The sequence below is a fragment of the Papio anubis genome, chromosome 4, assembly GCF_008728515.1.
Source record: "Papio anubis isolate 15944 chromosome 4, Panubis1.0, whole genome shotgun sequence".
Taxonomy (NCBI): Eukaryota; Metazoa; Chordata; class Mammalia; order Primates; family Cercopithecidae; genus Papio; species Papio anubis.
Window position 1 is genome coordinate 93,956,925 of NC_044979.1, and position 16,656 is coordinate 93,973,580.

The 16,656-nt window shown below is 43.2% G+C and overlaps 1 long non-coding RNA gene across 1 annotated transcript in view; it reads left to right on the plus strand.

The window, feature by feature from the left end:
• The window catches only part of LOC110742846, a 75,564-nt gene that overhangs the window by 27,074 nt on the left and 31,834 nt on the right, over positions 1-16,656 (plus strand). Inside the window, exon 2 of the long non-coding RNA XR_002521017.2 lies at positions 8,747-8,825. This is a non-coding gene — a long non-coding RNA (uncharacterized LOC110742846). The remainder of the gene's footprint in view (positions 1-8,746; positions 8,826-16,656) is intronic.

A 16,656-nucleotide genomic window follows, 5' to 3' on the forward strand; every position in this document is an offset into this window, starting at 1 on the left:
TCAAAATATTTACATGTTTCCTATTTATTCATTTAGCAGCCATTTATTGAGTACTCACCTGTCAGTGGGCTGCAGATGTATGGAAACTAACATGACCCCCATTCATGATCTCAATCTCTAGGGGAGTAAATAGGAGTAAATAGACACAGAATCAGAACAATAACATAAATAATTTGGTACATGCAAGCAGAGAATTCCCAACACAGAGGAGAAACTTGTAGCCTGGCTGAGGATGGAAGGAGGTAGGTGGGGACTGTTTCTGAAGAAGGTGATGTTTGATCTAACAACTAGAAGACAGGAAGGATTCAGCTAGGTGGAGAAGCTAGGGTTTCAGGCAATATGTGGGGGAACAGAAAAGGGAGAGAACAGCACAGTCACATGTCGATTAACAAAGGGCATATGTTCTGAGAGATGTGTTGATAGGCAATTTCATCACAGTGTAAACATCACGGAGTGTACTGACACAAACCTAGATGACACAGCCTACTACACACCTAGGCTATATAGTATAGCCTATTGTGTCTAGGCTGCAACTCTGTATAGCATATGACTGTACTGAATACTGTAGTAACACAATGTAACACAATGGCAATACAATTGTAACACAATGGATTTAAATACATCTAAACATTAACAGGGTACAGTCAAAATGCAGTACTATAATCTTATGGGACCACTGTCATATATGTGGTCCATGATTGAGTGAAACATTGTTATGTGGCCCATGACTGTATGTGGAAAAGAATGGAAGACAACACAGCATGCGTGAAAGGAGAACTTTAAATAAATGAGTCTGGTTGGAGGAAAGCATGAGTTGGAGGGAAGGATGAGAAACAAGCTTTGAGATAGAAGGAGGATTATGCGAGGGCTTACATGTGAAGTTGCAGGTTCAAAGATTCACTGATTTCATTCAATACTTATTTATGCTAGGCTCTGTTTTCAGATGTCTGGGATACTGGGATGAACAAGGCAAATTCCCATTACCATTCTAGTCTAGCAGTCAAACAATTAAAAAACAACATCAACAACAGCAAAAGGAAAAAAGAAAAACATCAGATATTGCTAGGTTCTATACAGAAAGCTAAAATAGAGAGATCTGAAAAAAGTGACGATATTGGAGCAGAAATCCAGAAAAGGCCTGAGAAATGACATTTAGAGCGAGACGAGACATTTAGTGTGAATGGCAAGTAAGAAATAGTCATGCAGAGACCAGGAGGAGCAGCACTCTAGGCAGGAGGAACAGTGTGTGCAAAGGCCTAAACCAGGAAGGTGCATCACCTGTGAGGGGACAGTGAGGGACAGAGTGGGGGAGGAGAGAGCGGGAGGACATGAAGTCAGGGAGGAAGGCGGAGATTATTATGCTGGGCAAAATTCCAAATATATATGTATTCTTCTTTGTTCTCGGATTTTCTTTATGAAAAGGCAGCTGTCAGGCCGGGTGCGGTGGCTCATGCCTGTAATCCCAGCACTTTGGGAGGTCAAGGCAGGCAGATCACCTGAGGTCAGGAGTTCGAGACCAGCCTGACCAACACGGCGACACCCCATCTCTACTAAAAATACAAAAATTGGCCGATGGTGGCAGTCACCTGTAAGCCCAGCTACTCCGGAGGCTGAGACAGGAGAATCACTTGAACCCAGGAGGTGGAGATTGCAGTGAGTGGAGATTGCGCCACTGTACTCCAGCCTGGGTGACAGAGCGAGACTCTGTCTCAAAAGAAAAAAAAAAGAAAAGGCAGAGGTCTTAGATGACCAGAAGAGAGGAGCCTTGCCTTGTATTCTGGGACATGAGCCAGAATTGAGGATTGAGTCAATTAAAAGCACTGCCGGAACCCAGGTGAAGCTCCCACTCACCCACTCTGGTGGCTTCACACAGGGCTTTGCTGTTCTGAAGGAGTTGTGAATCTAGTGAGGTTGTCTTTAATGGAAACTTTACATTTATGTTGGCTATTTTACTATTTTATTCAAATACATCTAGTGGATATTAACAAAAGAGGTTTCGTAACCAAAGGCTCAGTGCAGGAAATGAGGGCGAAGGTGGAGTGCGTGGGGAGGGAGGTGATGGGAGCCGGTGCAGATGTGTGTCTGACTCTTCCTCAGCACCCTTTTCCCCTTGTACTGCCACTTCATCGGGGGGTCCCTTCCAACTCACCCCCAGTTGTGCTCTCTGATCCTGGGTAAAAACATGCCACTACTAGCACATTTGTTCTAACAGTGTTTCTGTCAAACTCAGGAGAGAACGGTTTTGGCTGTCCCACTGAAGAGTGGGCAAGGAACAGGCAAACCCACTTTAAACATGGTTGGGCCTTCTTTTCTTTTCCCACTTTCCCTTGGTTGGACATTTGGGAAGTAGCTGTCCAAATCCAAAATGGCAGCTCTCCCAGCTTTCCAGACAGAAAGGGTGGGAAGTAGAGAGGGGCTGGGGGAGTGGAGTGTGACTTGTGAAGAGCATCCCAGGGAAGAGCTGGACTGCACAGTGTTGATGAGGGTTGGAGTGTTGCCTACGTCAAACCATTGCTGCCCTGTGACATCCAATGGAGGTTGTAAGGTATGTTCGTTCATTCCCCCACTGCTATAAAGAAATAGCTGAGAATGGGTAATTTATAAAGAAAAGAGGTGTAATTGGTTCGTGATTCCACAGGCTGTGCAGGTAGCATGACTGGGGAGGTCTCAGGAAGCTTTCAGTCTTGGCGGAAGGTGAAGGGGGATGAGACATATCTTATGTGACCGGAGCAGAAGAGGGGCGGGGGCAGGTGCCACACACTTTTAAACAACTAGATCTGGTGAGAACTCACTATCAGGAGAATGGCAAAGGGGAAATGCACCCCCATGATCCAGTCGCCTCCCACCAGGCCCCTCCTCCAACACGGGAGATTACAATTAAACATGAGATGTGGGGACACAAATCCAAACCATATCATAAGGCTTCTTCAGGGAGCCTGACAGCCTTGGTCCTAACACCCCATAGCTCCTTTTCTCTCCTCCATGCATTCCTGTGAGAGGGCTTTGCTGTCCGGTTCTTGCCCTCTGAGAATATGACATTTTCGGTGTGACAGTGGATGCTGTGTGTCATCCATTTTTCCAGAGGGACTAAGTTGTACTTCTCTTTTCCTTGATCCCAGTTTCTAGGAGCTAATACCTCTCCTGGCTTCTGGGACCTTAAAGCTGTCCATAACCAAGGTGAGGACAGTGAGCAGCAATAGAATGGAAGATGCCTGCATGTGTTCTGTGGGTCCATATACGTGTGTGTAAATGCCCAGAAAAAGATCTGGAAGGTTACACGTAAAGCTGGTAACGCTGATAACAGTGGTTACTTTTGTAGAGGCAGGAAAAGAACCACAATTGGGGCTATCAAAGAGGATGTTAGCCTAGTATTTGGATTTTTATAAGCAGCATGTATTAATGTATTGCTTATGTAACTAAATGTATAATTAAAATGAATTTGCAATTCTGGACCTGAAAAAAAAATTGGAAAGGATGAGGCTGCTGTGGTTGGGCTCTGAGCTGAGGACTCAGGGATGGGAGAGAGTAATGAGTCTAAGGTGAAGACTGGGCTGGGGAGTTGTGACAAACAGCTAATAAGGGAAGGGTCAGATCAGGGTGACTTTGAATGTTAGGCAGAAGTAAGCCTTGTTTTTGTTGGTATTTTAATATTTGGGGCAGAGTAATCATGCCAAATGTTTATGAATAACATAAATATGTAATTTAATAAATTAAAATTGACTTGGTTTAGAAAAAGAGAGAAATTATTAGGTGATTGTGGAATTTGGATTGTGTCCAAACTATTAACACATAGTGTGTATCTCAAGCAGGAAACATTGGATTTAAGGATTTATGTTGTGTGTTCTTTACCTCCAGCTCTTTAGTAGCTAGTGATTGACAGCATGTCAGGAGACATTTTCGCCCCAGATAATCCTAAAATGACCACAGTGTGGTGTTCCCCAAGTCAAGTTCCATGGAACACTAGTCCTTGAGAGAGACAGGGCTATGTGATCAAATCTGGTTGGAAAGGACAGACTACCACACTTCCCTCTTGAAGGGTCACAGTGTATTTTGGAATAGTAAAGCCTCTGAGAAGTGCTACAAGAAAGAAGTTCAGAAGTCAGGTGAGCTTCAGAGGAGTATGGTTAGTGGCTCAACGATGACATCAAGAATTCATCCCAGATATTTCCACATCAACTTCAAACTGAATATGGTTCTTTTTATGGTCACAAGGGGGCTGCCACTGACAAGTAGGGCCTCCTTCTTCGTTATTCATGTCCGGAAGAGGGAGGGGAGAGTAAGAAAAAGCTTCTTTTCCGATTGTCTTTCCCTTCAGTTTGATTGGGCCAACTTAAGCCATGACGGTCACTGGGAGAGTGCTATGTACACTCACACTAATCAGATCCACTGCTTGAAAGCTGGGAATGGAGTTAGCTTTCCTGAAGAACATGATGGTGTGGAGCAGGAGTGAATTTTTGGGGAAAAAAGGGTAAGGATCCTGTTAGGAAAAAGGAAAGGTGAATGAGAGTATGCAACGCAATGCATGCAGTGCTGAGAGATGCAACACCAGTCTGTAGCAGGCAGACATGACGGATAAAACTAGGGGCCCCAAGAGTGTGGAAGGCAGCAGGTGGCTGTGGCCAGGGGGAAGGGAGAGATGGTGCCAGCCAAGGGCATCAAGACGGGCCTGAAGGCAAGGGTACCTGACAAAGACACTGGCTTCTGCTTTCAGTGGTGGCTCAGGACTTTATTTATACTTTTGAAACTATGAGGATTTATTTAAAATTCTGTCACGTATGGAGTGGTTTAGAATTTTGGAGAATTTGAAAAAGAATTAAAATGCTGCTGAACTTTAAAGAGAACTAAATAAAGAACAAAGCAGCAGGAAGTGCTGCCTGTGGAATAAAGATGGGGTCTTCTTCTCCTTGAGGGTGCCAGGCATGAAAAGTGCCAAATGGCAATTTATTTTCTTTATATAAGTTTCTCCTGAAATATGTGTCTATCAAGGCTGTCAGACGTGAATGCAGTTGCAAAACGAGTGACTACCTTAATTTGAGAACTAAAAGTGTTTCCCTTATCTTTCTGCCTGTGACTCAACGGAACTGTTTTCTCTAGGAATGAGCAAATGTTAGGTCAGAGCCCTTTGGCACCTGAGTTACTGAACTCCTGACTCAACAAGTAAGATGCTTAAAAGTGTTTATTCTGAAAACTGACATTTCAGCTCAGTCTTTTCTAGTGTGATATGGAAAACAGGTTGTGTTGCAGCAGTTATCTAAATAGCAGATAGCAATTGTATACTTGTGCAGTTACTCATATTCTATATACATTGGGATACACGTGATTAGAATGAGTATATACATAAATATATTAATGAATAGAGAAGGATTGGTGAATTGGTGGGGGAGAATTTTCTTTATGGCTGTAGTTGTACCTCATTTTACAAAAGTCTGTCCTCCCATTAAAAATCAAAATTTAAAACAAATTGTGTCATTATTTTTTGAAGTACTGGGGAAACTTGCTAGTACAGAAATTCACTGGATAAGTTATTTTACAAAGTGAATATGCATTTATTTTTCTTTTGTATAACACAATTTCCATATATTGGTCTTGTTTATAGGAGGAGTATTCCTGATACAACTGTTTCATTTTGAAAGTTAAAGGTGAAGGCTGGATGTGGTGGCTCATGCCTGTAAACCCAGCACTTTGGGAGGCCAAGGCGGGTGGATGACCTGAGGTCGGGAGTTTGAGATCAGCCTGACCAACATGGAGAAACCCTGTCTCCACTAAAATTACAAAATTAGCTGGGCATGGTGGCTCATGCCTGTAATCCCAGCTACTCGGGAGGCTGAGGCAGGAGAATTGCTTGAACCTGGGAGGTGGAGGTTGCGGTGAGCCAAGATTGCGTCATTGCATTCCAGCCTGGGCAACAAGAGTGTAACTCCGTCTCAAAAAAACAAAACAAAACAAAACAAACAAAACACAGAAAACTAAAGGTGAAAAACCACAAGAAGGCTTCAAATTTATAGTAAATTTGGTAGGATAGCACTCTTCTTCGCTCACCAGATGTGTACCATTTTACGGATATCTGTAAGCTAAGGAGAACGTAGAAGGAATCAGAGATCACCATGTTTTGAGGCAGTGTTTCCACTCTACAAATGTAAAATTTAGTTCTTTCTAATCAAATGAGCATTAGCTTTCTCTGTATGGCCCCTCTTTAGCCATAGACTTTAACAACTTGTTTGAACAGAGAATAAAGAAAAATGAAAGCAGACATTAATGTAACACAAAGACTTGAACTTTTGAAGTGGTAAAATTTGAAATAAACACATGAAGCGGATTAAATAATGAGAGGGGGAAAGTTGGCAAGTTAGATCCTCCCAAGAACTTATTCTTATTTTGGGGGAAGGTGAGGGTTGAAAGTGGAGGGATGCTATGGTCTGAATGTTGTGTCTCCCCAAAATTCATGTTGAAATCTAATCTCCAATGCAGTAGTATGAAGAGGTGGGGCCTTTAGGAGGTGATTATGTCATGAGGGCAGAACCCTCATGAGTGAAATTAGTTCCCTTATAAAAGAGCCCAAGGGAGCTTATTCACCCCTTCCGCTATGTGAGGACACAAAGAAGCTGCCATGTATGAGGAATGGGTCCTTAGCTGACACTGAATCTGGTGGCATCTTGATTTTGAACTTCACAGCCTCCAGAACTGTGAGCAATACATTTCTGTTGTTTATAAATTATCCAGTCTAGGGTATTTTGTTATAGCAGCCTGAACAGACTAAGACAGAAATTTGTACCAAGAAATGGGGTGTTGCTAAAACAAATACCTACATGTGTGGAAGCAGCTTTGGAACTGGGTAGTAGGGAGAGGCTGGAAAACTTTGGAGTTTGCATGCTAGAAAAAACCTACATTGAAGTGAACAGGGCATTAAGGGTGATTCTTATGAGGGCTCAGAAGAGATATGTAGAGAAAGCCTCCATCTTCTTAGAGATTACCTAAGAGATCATGCACAGAATGCTGGTAGAAATATGGATGGCAAAGGCCATTCTGATGAGGTCTCAGATGGAAATGAGCAACATGTTATTGGAAATTGGAAGGAAGGCAATCTTGTTTATAAAGTGGCTGAGAACTTGGCTGAATTGAGTTTGTATTCTAGTATTTTGTGGAAGGTAGAACTTCTGAGGGAGAAAAAAGGATATTTGGTAGGAGAAATACCTAAGCAAAGTGTTGAGGGTGTGGCATGCCTTCTCTATGTACATAAAGTAAAATGTGAGAAGAAAGAAACAAATTAAAAATGAAATTTATAATCAAAAGGAAAGAAGAACTTAAATATTTGGAAAATTGTCCACCTGGCCACGTTTTACAGAATGGAAAAGAATGCTTTTCATTCTTTTGAAAGAATGAAACAGTGTGGCCAAGTGACTATTTCATAAAGAGACTAGTAAGACCTAGTAAGACTAGAAGCCAGGTGTTATTCATCAAGGCAGTGGAAGAATGACCACTAGGGCACTTCAGAGAGATCATCTGGGCTGCCACTCTCCTCAAAAGCCCAGAGGGCCAAGGGACTGGGGGACAGATTAGATGAACTACAGTGATGCATCACTTAATGACAGGGATACATTCTGAGAAATGGGTCATTAGATGATTTTAGCATTGTATGGACATCATAGAACGTATTTACACAAACCTTGATGGTACAGCCTGCTACACCTTGACTATATGGTATAGCATCTTGCTGCTAGGCTACAAACCTGTATAGCGTATTACTGTACTGGATATGTAGGGAGCTGTAGCACAACAGTAAGTGTTTGCATTTCTAAACATATCTAAATACAGAAAAAGTACAATGTTCCTAACACAGAGAATTGATAAATGCTTGAGTTGATGGATACCCCAGTTACTCTGATGTGTTTATTACACAATATATGGCTCTATCAAAACATCATATGTCCTCCATAAATATATATACCTGCTATGTATCCATAAAAATTAAAAATTAGAAAAGAAAGGGCACAGTAAAAATACAGTATTATAATCTTATGGGACCACCATTGTGTATAGTTTGTCACTGACTGAAATGTCATGTGGTGTATGACATGTCAAAAGAGGGGCCTCCATAGTCTGTGGGACCTCACAGCACAGTATTGCCTCAAGTCTTTGTTCCCTGCATTCTGCTGCAGTGCTTCTCAGCTAGCCCAGGTGTGGCACCTGTGGGCCCAAGTGTGGTGCAGCCCACAGTGGCTTCCCCTTTGAGGGCTCAGGCAATAAACCTTGGCGGTGTTTGTGAGGTGCCATCTCCATGGATGCTCAGAGTGCATGAGCTGTGGGGTCATGGCTACCTCCACCTAGATTTCATAGGATGCTCTGGACAGCCTCAGGGCCCAGGCAGAGAAATGGTACAGGGAAGAAGATATTGCAGAGAACCTACTATGGCAATAGCTCACAAAGCCATGGGAGTGGGGACATCCCTGAAACCCCAGAGTGGTAGAACCACCGGGGTGCTACTCCAGGCTGGGTGAACCGCAGGCAGGAGACTCCAACCTGGGAAAGTTGTGGTGTGTGCTGTGAGGGAGCCTTGGACCTTTTCCCCAGTGTGTCCGGAAAGGGGGCATCTTTAAGGTTTAAGATTGTTCATCCTGTTGGGTTTTGAACTTACTTGGGATGAGTCACCCCTTTCTTCCTTCCTATTTCTGTCTTTTGGAATGGGGATGTCTATCCTGTGCCTGTCCCACCATTGCATTCTGTAAGCGTATAACTTTTGATTTCACAGATTCACAGCTGGAGAGAAATTTGTCTCAGGATGAATCATACCTTGAGTCTCACCCAAATCTAATTTAGATGATATTTAGGTAAGACTTTGGACTTAGATTTTAAAGTTAATGCTGGAACCAGTTAAGACTTTGGGGGCCATTTGGTATGGAATAAATGTATTTTGCATGTGGGAAGGATATGGATGTTGGGGGCCAAGGGTGGAATGTTATATTCTGAATGTTTGCGTTCCTCCCCATGTTCATTTGTTGAAACCTAATCTCCAATGCAACATTAGTAAGAGGTGGGGCCTTGGAGAAGAAGAGAGGCTCATGGGAACTTGTTCACCCCTTCTGCCATATGAAGGCAGATAGAAGCTGCCATGTATGAGGAATATGTCCTCTCCAGATACTGGATCTGCTGGCATCTTGATTTTAAACTTCCAAGCCTCTAGAACTGTGAGCAATAAACTAATATTGTTTATAAATTACCCAGTCTAAGGTATTCTGTTATAGCAGCCTGAACAGACAAGACACAATTCAGCTATGAAAATGTTCACCTCTCAAAATTCTGCTTTGTCTTTGTAAGGTCTGTGTATTGCAGACCTTAGATATTCTCCAAAATGAAACTTCCTGTTGGAGTCTGTGAGGTGCTGTTACTAACAGAGTTTATTATTTTCCTGGAGATATTGAGGCATAAAAATATGTTGACAGAGAGGGCTCCAAAAATATAAACATTCTATTAAGGTCAGACGGAAACAGAAAAATGTCTGCATCTGTACTCGACTTTGAGATAGGACTAGGACTTTTGTAATGGAATTAGATGGAATCATTAATATTCTTTGAAACCTTGTGGGGTAGAAGCAAAGGCTTGGATGCAGGTTGGCAATAGTTATTTAAAGATTACCAGCACCCTTTTTGTTTTCCTAAAGATGGAAGTCTGACTTGACTTTTGGGGGCAGATTACTCCTATAACAACAACAGCAACACTTCAGTAGGCCTTCTGGTTATGTAAGATAAAGGCAAGAAATTATTCTGGAGAACAAAGGTTTAATGCAACCAGAAGCTAAACTGCTTCTGTTTAAAGTACATGTCTGCAGTAAACTGTGAAAATTATCTTCAGTTGGGTGGAATAGAGGAATATTTTAGTTGGAAGCGGGGCATAAGATTTATTTTTTTCCCTTAAGGAACTCTGGAATTCTCTTAGTAGGGGACTTGGTAACAGGCTGCAGGTCAGGGGCTAAAGAGAGATGATGCTCGGAGTTAGTGAGGCTGTGGACTTGGTGCAGCTGTATTTGACATTCAGGCTGATGGTGTCTGCTCAGTGCTGTAATGGCTTTTGTGGGGTCCAGCTCTCAGTGAGATTTTGTTTACTCTTCTTGCTTGGTTGCTGAGACAGCATTGACAAAGAGTCAGACCAGACAGCATTGATAGTGCCCTGGAAACACAAATCTAAAGAACGAGCAGGGGGAAACATGTATACTTCCTTTTTTGTCATTCCTGGGTGATATGGTTTGGCTGTGTCCCCACCCAAATCTCATCTTGAACTGTAGTTCCCATAATCCCCACGTGTGTTAGGTGGGACCCGGTGAGAGGTAATTGAATCATGGGGGTGGTTACCCCCTTGCCGCTATTCTTGTGATAGTAAGTTCTCACGAGATCTGATGCATTCTTCTCTCTCCTGCTGCCTTGTGAAGAAGGATGTGTTTGCTTCCCCTTCCACCATGATTGTAAGTTTCTTGAGACCTTCCCAGCCATGCAGAACTGTGAGTCAATTAAAACTCTTTCCTGTACAAATTACCCAGTCTTGGGTATTTCTTCATAGCAGTGTGAAAATGGACTAATACAGTAAATTGGTACCACAGAGAGTGGGGTGCTGCCATAAATATACCTGAAAATGTGGAAACGACTTTGGAACTGGGTAACAGGGAAAGGTTGGAACAGTTTGGAGGGCTCAGAAGAAGACAGGAAAATGTGGGAAAGTTTGGAACTTCCTAGAGACTTGTTGAGGCTTTGACCAAAATGCCAATAGTGATATGGACAATGAAGTCCAGGCTGAGGTGGTCTTGGATGGAGATGGGAACTTGCTGGGAACTGGAGTAAAGGTCACTCTGCTATGCAAAGAGACTTGTGGCATTTTGCCCCTGCCCTAGAAATCTGTGGGACTTTGAACTTGAGAGAGATGATTTAGGGCATCTGGTGGAAGAAATTTCTAAGTGGCAAAGCATTCACGAGGAAGCTGAGCATAAAATTTGGAAAATTTGCAGCCTGATGATGCTGTAGAAAATAAAAATCCATTTTCTGGGGGAAAATGCAAGCCCCCCTGCAGAAATCTGCATAAGTAATGAGAAACTGAATGTTAATCCCCAAGACAATGGGGAAAATGTCTGCAGGGCATGTCAGAGACCTTCACAGAGCCCCTCCCATCACAGGCTGAGAGGCCGAGGAGGGAAAATTGGTTTCATGGGCCGGGCCCAGAGTCCCCCTTCTCTGTGCAGCCTTGGGACATGGTGCCCTGTGTCCCAGCTGTTTGAGCTCCAGCCATGGCTAAAAGGGGCCAAGGCACAGCTCCGGCCATTGCTTCAGAAGGTGCAAGCCCCAAGCCTTGGCAGCTTCCATGTGGTATTGGTTCTGGGGGTGCACAGAAGACAAGAATCAAGGTTTGGGAACCTCTGCATAGATTTCAGAGGATGTATGGAAATGCCTGGATGTTTAGGCAGAAGTTTGCTGCAGGAGTAGAGCTGTCATAGAAAACCTCTGCCAGGGCAGTGCCGAAGGGAAATGTGGGGTTGGAGCCTCCACAGAGTCACTGGTGAGGCACTGTCTAGTGGAGCTGTGAGAAGAGGGCTACCATCCTCCAGATCCCAGAATGGTAGATCCAGCAACGGGTTGCACCATGTGCCTGGAAAAGCCACAGACACTCAACGCCAGCCTGTGAAAGCAGCATGGAGGGGGTCTGTACCCTGCAAAGTCACAGGGGTGGTGGAGCTGCCCAAGGCTGTGGGAGACCACCTCTTGAATCCATGTGGCCTGGATGTGAGACATGGAGTCAAAGGAGATCATTTTGGAACTTTAGGGTTTAACGACTGCCCTATTGGATTTTGGACTTGTATGGGGCCTGTGGCCCCTTGGTTTTGGCCAATTCCTCCCATTTGGAGTGGAGTATTTACCCAATACCTGTACTCCCATTGTATCTAGGAAGAAACTACCTTGCTTTTCATTTTTCAGGCTCATAGGCATAAGGGACCTGTTTTGTCTCAGATAAGACTTTGGACTTTGGACTTGAACTTTTGGGTTAATGCTGGAATAAGACTTTAGGGGACTGTTGGAAAGGCATGATTGGTTTTGAAATGTGAGGACATCAGATTTTGGAGGAGCCGGGGCAGAATGATGTGGTTTGCTGCGTCCCCACCTGAATCTCATCTTTAATTATAGTTCCCATAATCCCCACGTGTGGTGGGAGGGAGCCGGTGGGAGGTAATTGAATCATGGGGACACTTACTCCCATGCTGCTATTCTCATCATAGTAAGTTCTCATGAGTTCTGATGGTTTCATTAGGGGCTTCCCCTTCACTCAGCTTTCATTCTTCTCTCTCCTGCTGCCTTGTGAAGAAGGACATTTTTGCTTCCCTTTCTGTCATGATTGTAAGTTACCTGAAGCCTCCCCCACCCTGCAGAACTGTGAGTCAATTAAACCTCTTTCGTTTATAAATTACCCAGCCGTGAGTATGTCCTTATAGCAGCATGAGAACAGACTAATATACTGGGACAGGATCTTGCTTGGATATTATCTGTTGCCTGAGAGAGAAGAGATTTGATCCTCATCTCAGTCTAGGGCTTGTCTCCCTGAATCCTAATTTGCTGCCAGGGTCAACCTGTTCTTGGGATGATTGGCAGTGGTATTATAATATTCATTCCCTTTAGTGGAAGCCCATCTCCCAATTATGGCAATATAATTGGCTCAAAGACCCTGATGAGAAAAATCACAAAAAGATTGACACCCCTAAATAGACAAACTTCTTAAGCAGATAAAGTGAGTTACCTGTTTGGCCTTTGTTTGAACCATGTTTTTCACCTGGGGAGTTACTCTATCTAACGAAGGTCTTGAGAGCAGGGGATTTCTCCTTTCTCACCCATCCAGGCCATGGGGCCAATGACCCTGGGAGCTTTACCTTCCCCTCAGGTGGCCCCTCCAAGTTGGTTATAGGGGAGTCAGCTAGGCCATTTGTCTTCCAGCCTAGCTTTATCTGTAATAAAGATGGTATTTTGTGCTCCATCTCTGCCTCTGCCATTTTATTTCTTGATTAGTTCAAGACCCGGGCAGAAGAGGCAATCTACTTATTAGGCTCCCGCAAAACCCCACAAATTCTGTCAGTGACTTACTCTGTAAATTGAGGCAAACTGCTTTGCACCTCTATTTCTCCATCTATAAACTGAAGCCGTGGCAATAGCTATTGGATAAAGGTTTTTAAAAAGTGCTATAAGTGATTGACTGAAAGATGTTAATTGCTGGCCCCATCCCCCTGCTAATATCATAATCATTGTTTGGCAACATTTTCTAAATCATATCTGAGAGCCTGGCTGCTGTGACACATTGATTCATTGTGGTTGGCACCATATGCTCCCATCTGCTGTGAGCAGTATGATTGCTCTCAGTCATCAGCATCGAGCACCCATGGCTAATTCATGGAGAAAACTCCAGTGCTTTGCACCAAAGTCCAACTTGTCTGTCAGTTCACTCTTGTGGAAGGGGGCCAGGCTCTCAGCATGCCTCTCCCTCCCATCCTGGGCATTGGTCTCAATCAGACCAGGTACTCAGCTGTAGCTTTTCATAGTTAACAATAAGGAAAACCCTTTAATTTCTGCAAAAAGAACTTTGCTTGACTTTTAGAATGAGATACCTTGTTGGATCTTTGTTGCAAATACATTTGATATGCTGTTTTCAATACTGGTTGATCTGGGTTCAAATCCTACTTTTACCCTTCAGTAGCTTGACCTTGGGCCAGTGACTAAACCTCTCTGAGGTTGGCATTTCTTAACCTCTCTCTGAGATGTCATTTCTTCCTCTGTAGCATGGGGCAAATATCTACCTTGCCAAGGGTATGGTGAAGATTTAACTTAATTAGCTGGGGTAAGTAAAGCATTAAGCACAGTGCGTGGCTGATAGCAAGTGCTCAATAAATGGCAGTGACTATTGTCACTGAAGTGCCTATTCTTTGCTCACAGAGCATTTCCAAGACTGGTTATTATTTTAACTTTTTCCACATGCATTTCTAATTCTCTAGAAGCTTGCTCCTCAAATTATGGTCCTTGGAACAGCAGATGTTTATGATCAGCAGAGAAAACGTGTTGCTAATAAAGCATGCTGCATACTAAAGCATTCAGGTGTGTGGGACTTAGGTTCATTCTTTCCAGGGTTAGGTTAGCTGTTGATGCAGCTAATATAGGCAATTGTCCTTGTTGAAGGAGTTTCAGGAAAGCCAGGCTTGGTGGAGAATGCCATGTTAAAAGTCTATTCCCCAAGAATGAATACTCCTTAATGCAAATAAATTCAAAATAACTTAGTTTCTGGTGGAGATGAGGAAACTTAAGGGAAGAGACTAATATTTCAGTAAGTAGGATGAGTCGCAATTTGCTTGTTTATGTGTGTGTGTGTGTGTGTGTGTGTGTGTGTGTGTGTTTGGTCAGGTTCCAGACAACAATTGCTCTTCTATGTCTGAGGTACTTGGCTGAGGGACAGGAATGGCAGTACAAAAATATTCTGGACTCTTCTTTAATGAGTTAAAGAGCAGGTAAATGATTACAGTGAAGTTGGGGAGTTACAACAATGTGCTTCTGGAAAGCAGTAGCCTAGGATGCATGTCAAATGGGCCATCCTGACAATGAACACTACTGGAATTCTGAGCAGCAGCCATGCCTTCTGAATGGGCCACCTCTGGCCTCACTGGCCTCCACCTCAGGTCTCTGTGTCTTGCTTTTCTCATTGCCTGGATGCTCTTCTACAGATATTTTCACGGCTCTCTCCCTCACCTGCTCAGGCATCTGCTCACCTGTCCTCTTCTCAGTCAGGCCATTCTATTTAAGATGATGACATTCCTCTTCCCCCATTTTTCTCTATAGCACTTACCACCAACTTCATGGTGCATACTTTCTTATTTATTTATGTATTGTTGATCTTCTCTAGTGGCATGTAAATTTATGAGGGTTGGGCTTTGGTTTGTTTTGTCCCATGTTCTATTTCCAGCCCCTAGAATAGTTCCTGGAACATAGCAGGGGTTCAACACATATTTGTTGAATGAACGGTAGCTTTACATGCTCTCTTTTTTATTTTTATAGAATCCTGCAAGCTGGTTATTATTTGCATTTTAGAAATGAAGCAGCTAAGCTGTGGAGAGGTTAAGTACCTATTAATAGTCACGGATGCTAATAAGCAGCAGAGATAGAATTTGAATCTGGCCTCTGATTTCTCCCTGAGCCCCAGCTTCATATATGACTGCCTGTTATATAGGATAGTAGAGACAGCATCTGAAAGTTACATCCCTGTGGTATCATAGAAAGATATTTGGTCTTTGTCTTTGGTTCCTGGCACAAAGCTCTTAGAACCCAGAGCTCCTGCATGATAAGGGTTACAGAGCATTTTTTTGTACTACTGAGGTGACTCTTGGCAAGCCCTTGGATAGTTTCAAGATGGGGACTAGTCACCAGAAAGACCAAGCCTTGATTAGAAGTTTAGAACTTTTATGCATGTGCCCAACCTCTAGGGAAATGAGAGGGGCTAGAGATTGAGTCAATCACCCATGACCTGTGTTTAATCAATCATGACTACATAATTAAAATTCCATAAAATCTCCTAAACAACAGAGTTCAGAGAGCTTCTGAGTGGGTGAACACATCCACATGCCAGGAGAGTGATATACCCCAATTCCACAAGGGACAGAAGACCCTGTTCTTAGGACCTTTTTAGACCTTGCCCTGTGCACCTGGCTATTTGTATCCTTTATGATAAACTCATAAACAAAGTAAAGAGGCTTCCTGAGTTCTGTGAACCATTCTAGCAAATTATAAAAACTAAGAGGGGGTCATGGGAACATCCGATTTAGTAAGTATCAGGTCAAGTACAGGTGACCTGATACTTGTGCCTGACATCTGAAGTGAGGGCAATCTCTTGGGATTGAGCCCTTAAACTGTGGCATCTGAAGCTAAACTCTGGGTAGTTAGCATCTGAATTGAATTGAATTATAGGACACCTCGTTGGTGTTAGAAAATTGGAGAAGTGGTGTTGGAAAAGACCATGTATTCAATGTCAGGAGGAAAAACCCTCTCAATGCTCAAGATAAAACTGGATTCTCAGCCACACCTCCTCTGTTATTTCCCCGTTTCAGTAAATGCCACCTCCATCCATCCAGTTATTCAAGACGAAAACATTAGAGTCATTCTCAACTCATGCCTTTCATTCATCTCCTCTATCTGATCCATTAATATGTCTGGTCAATCCTACTCCCTGATTCAGTCCCCTTTCCCCCTGCACTGCCATCATCTTTATCTGCATTATTCCAATAGTCTCCTAAGTCTATCTATCTGCCTCTGCACTTGCCCCTGTAATTCATTCTCCACATCTCAGAATAAAAATGGCAGGAAGCTGTGCACTGCACATGCTGGGAACATGAACAGGGCTCCTGCAGTCTTAGTGCTGCTCCTTGGATGCTCTTGGCAGCATTCTTCATGGTGTTACTTTCTCTGCAAGGACATAATTATTCCAACTTTTGGCTCCATTGGCATCTAACTTTAGTCTGCTAAGGAAAACTCCAGAACCTCCAGCCAAATTGTTCTTTTTAGATATTCTTATGTCTTATTAATTTAGGAAAGTCCCATCTGCACAGAGCACCTTGCACCATCACAAAATGCAAGATAAATTCGTATGGAATTATTATTC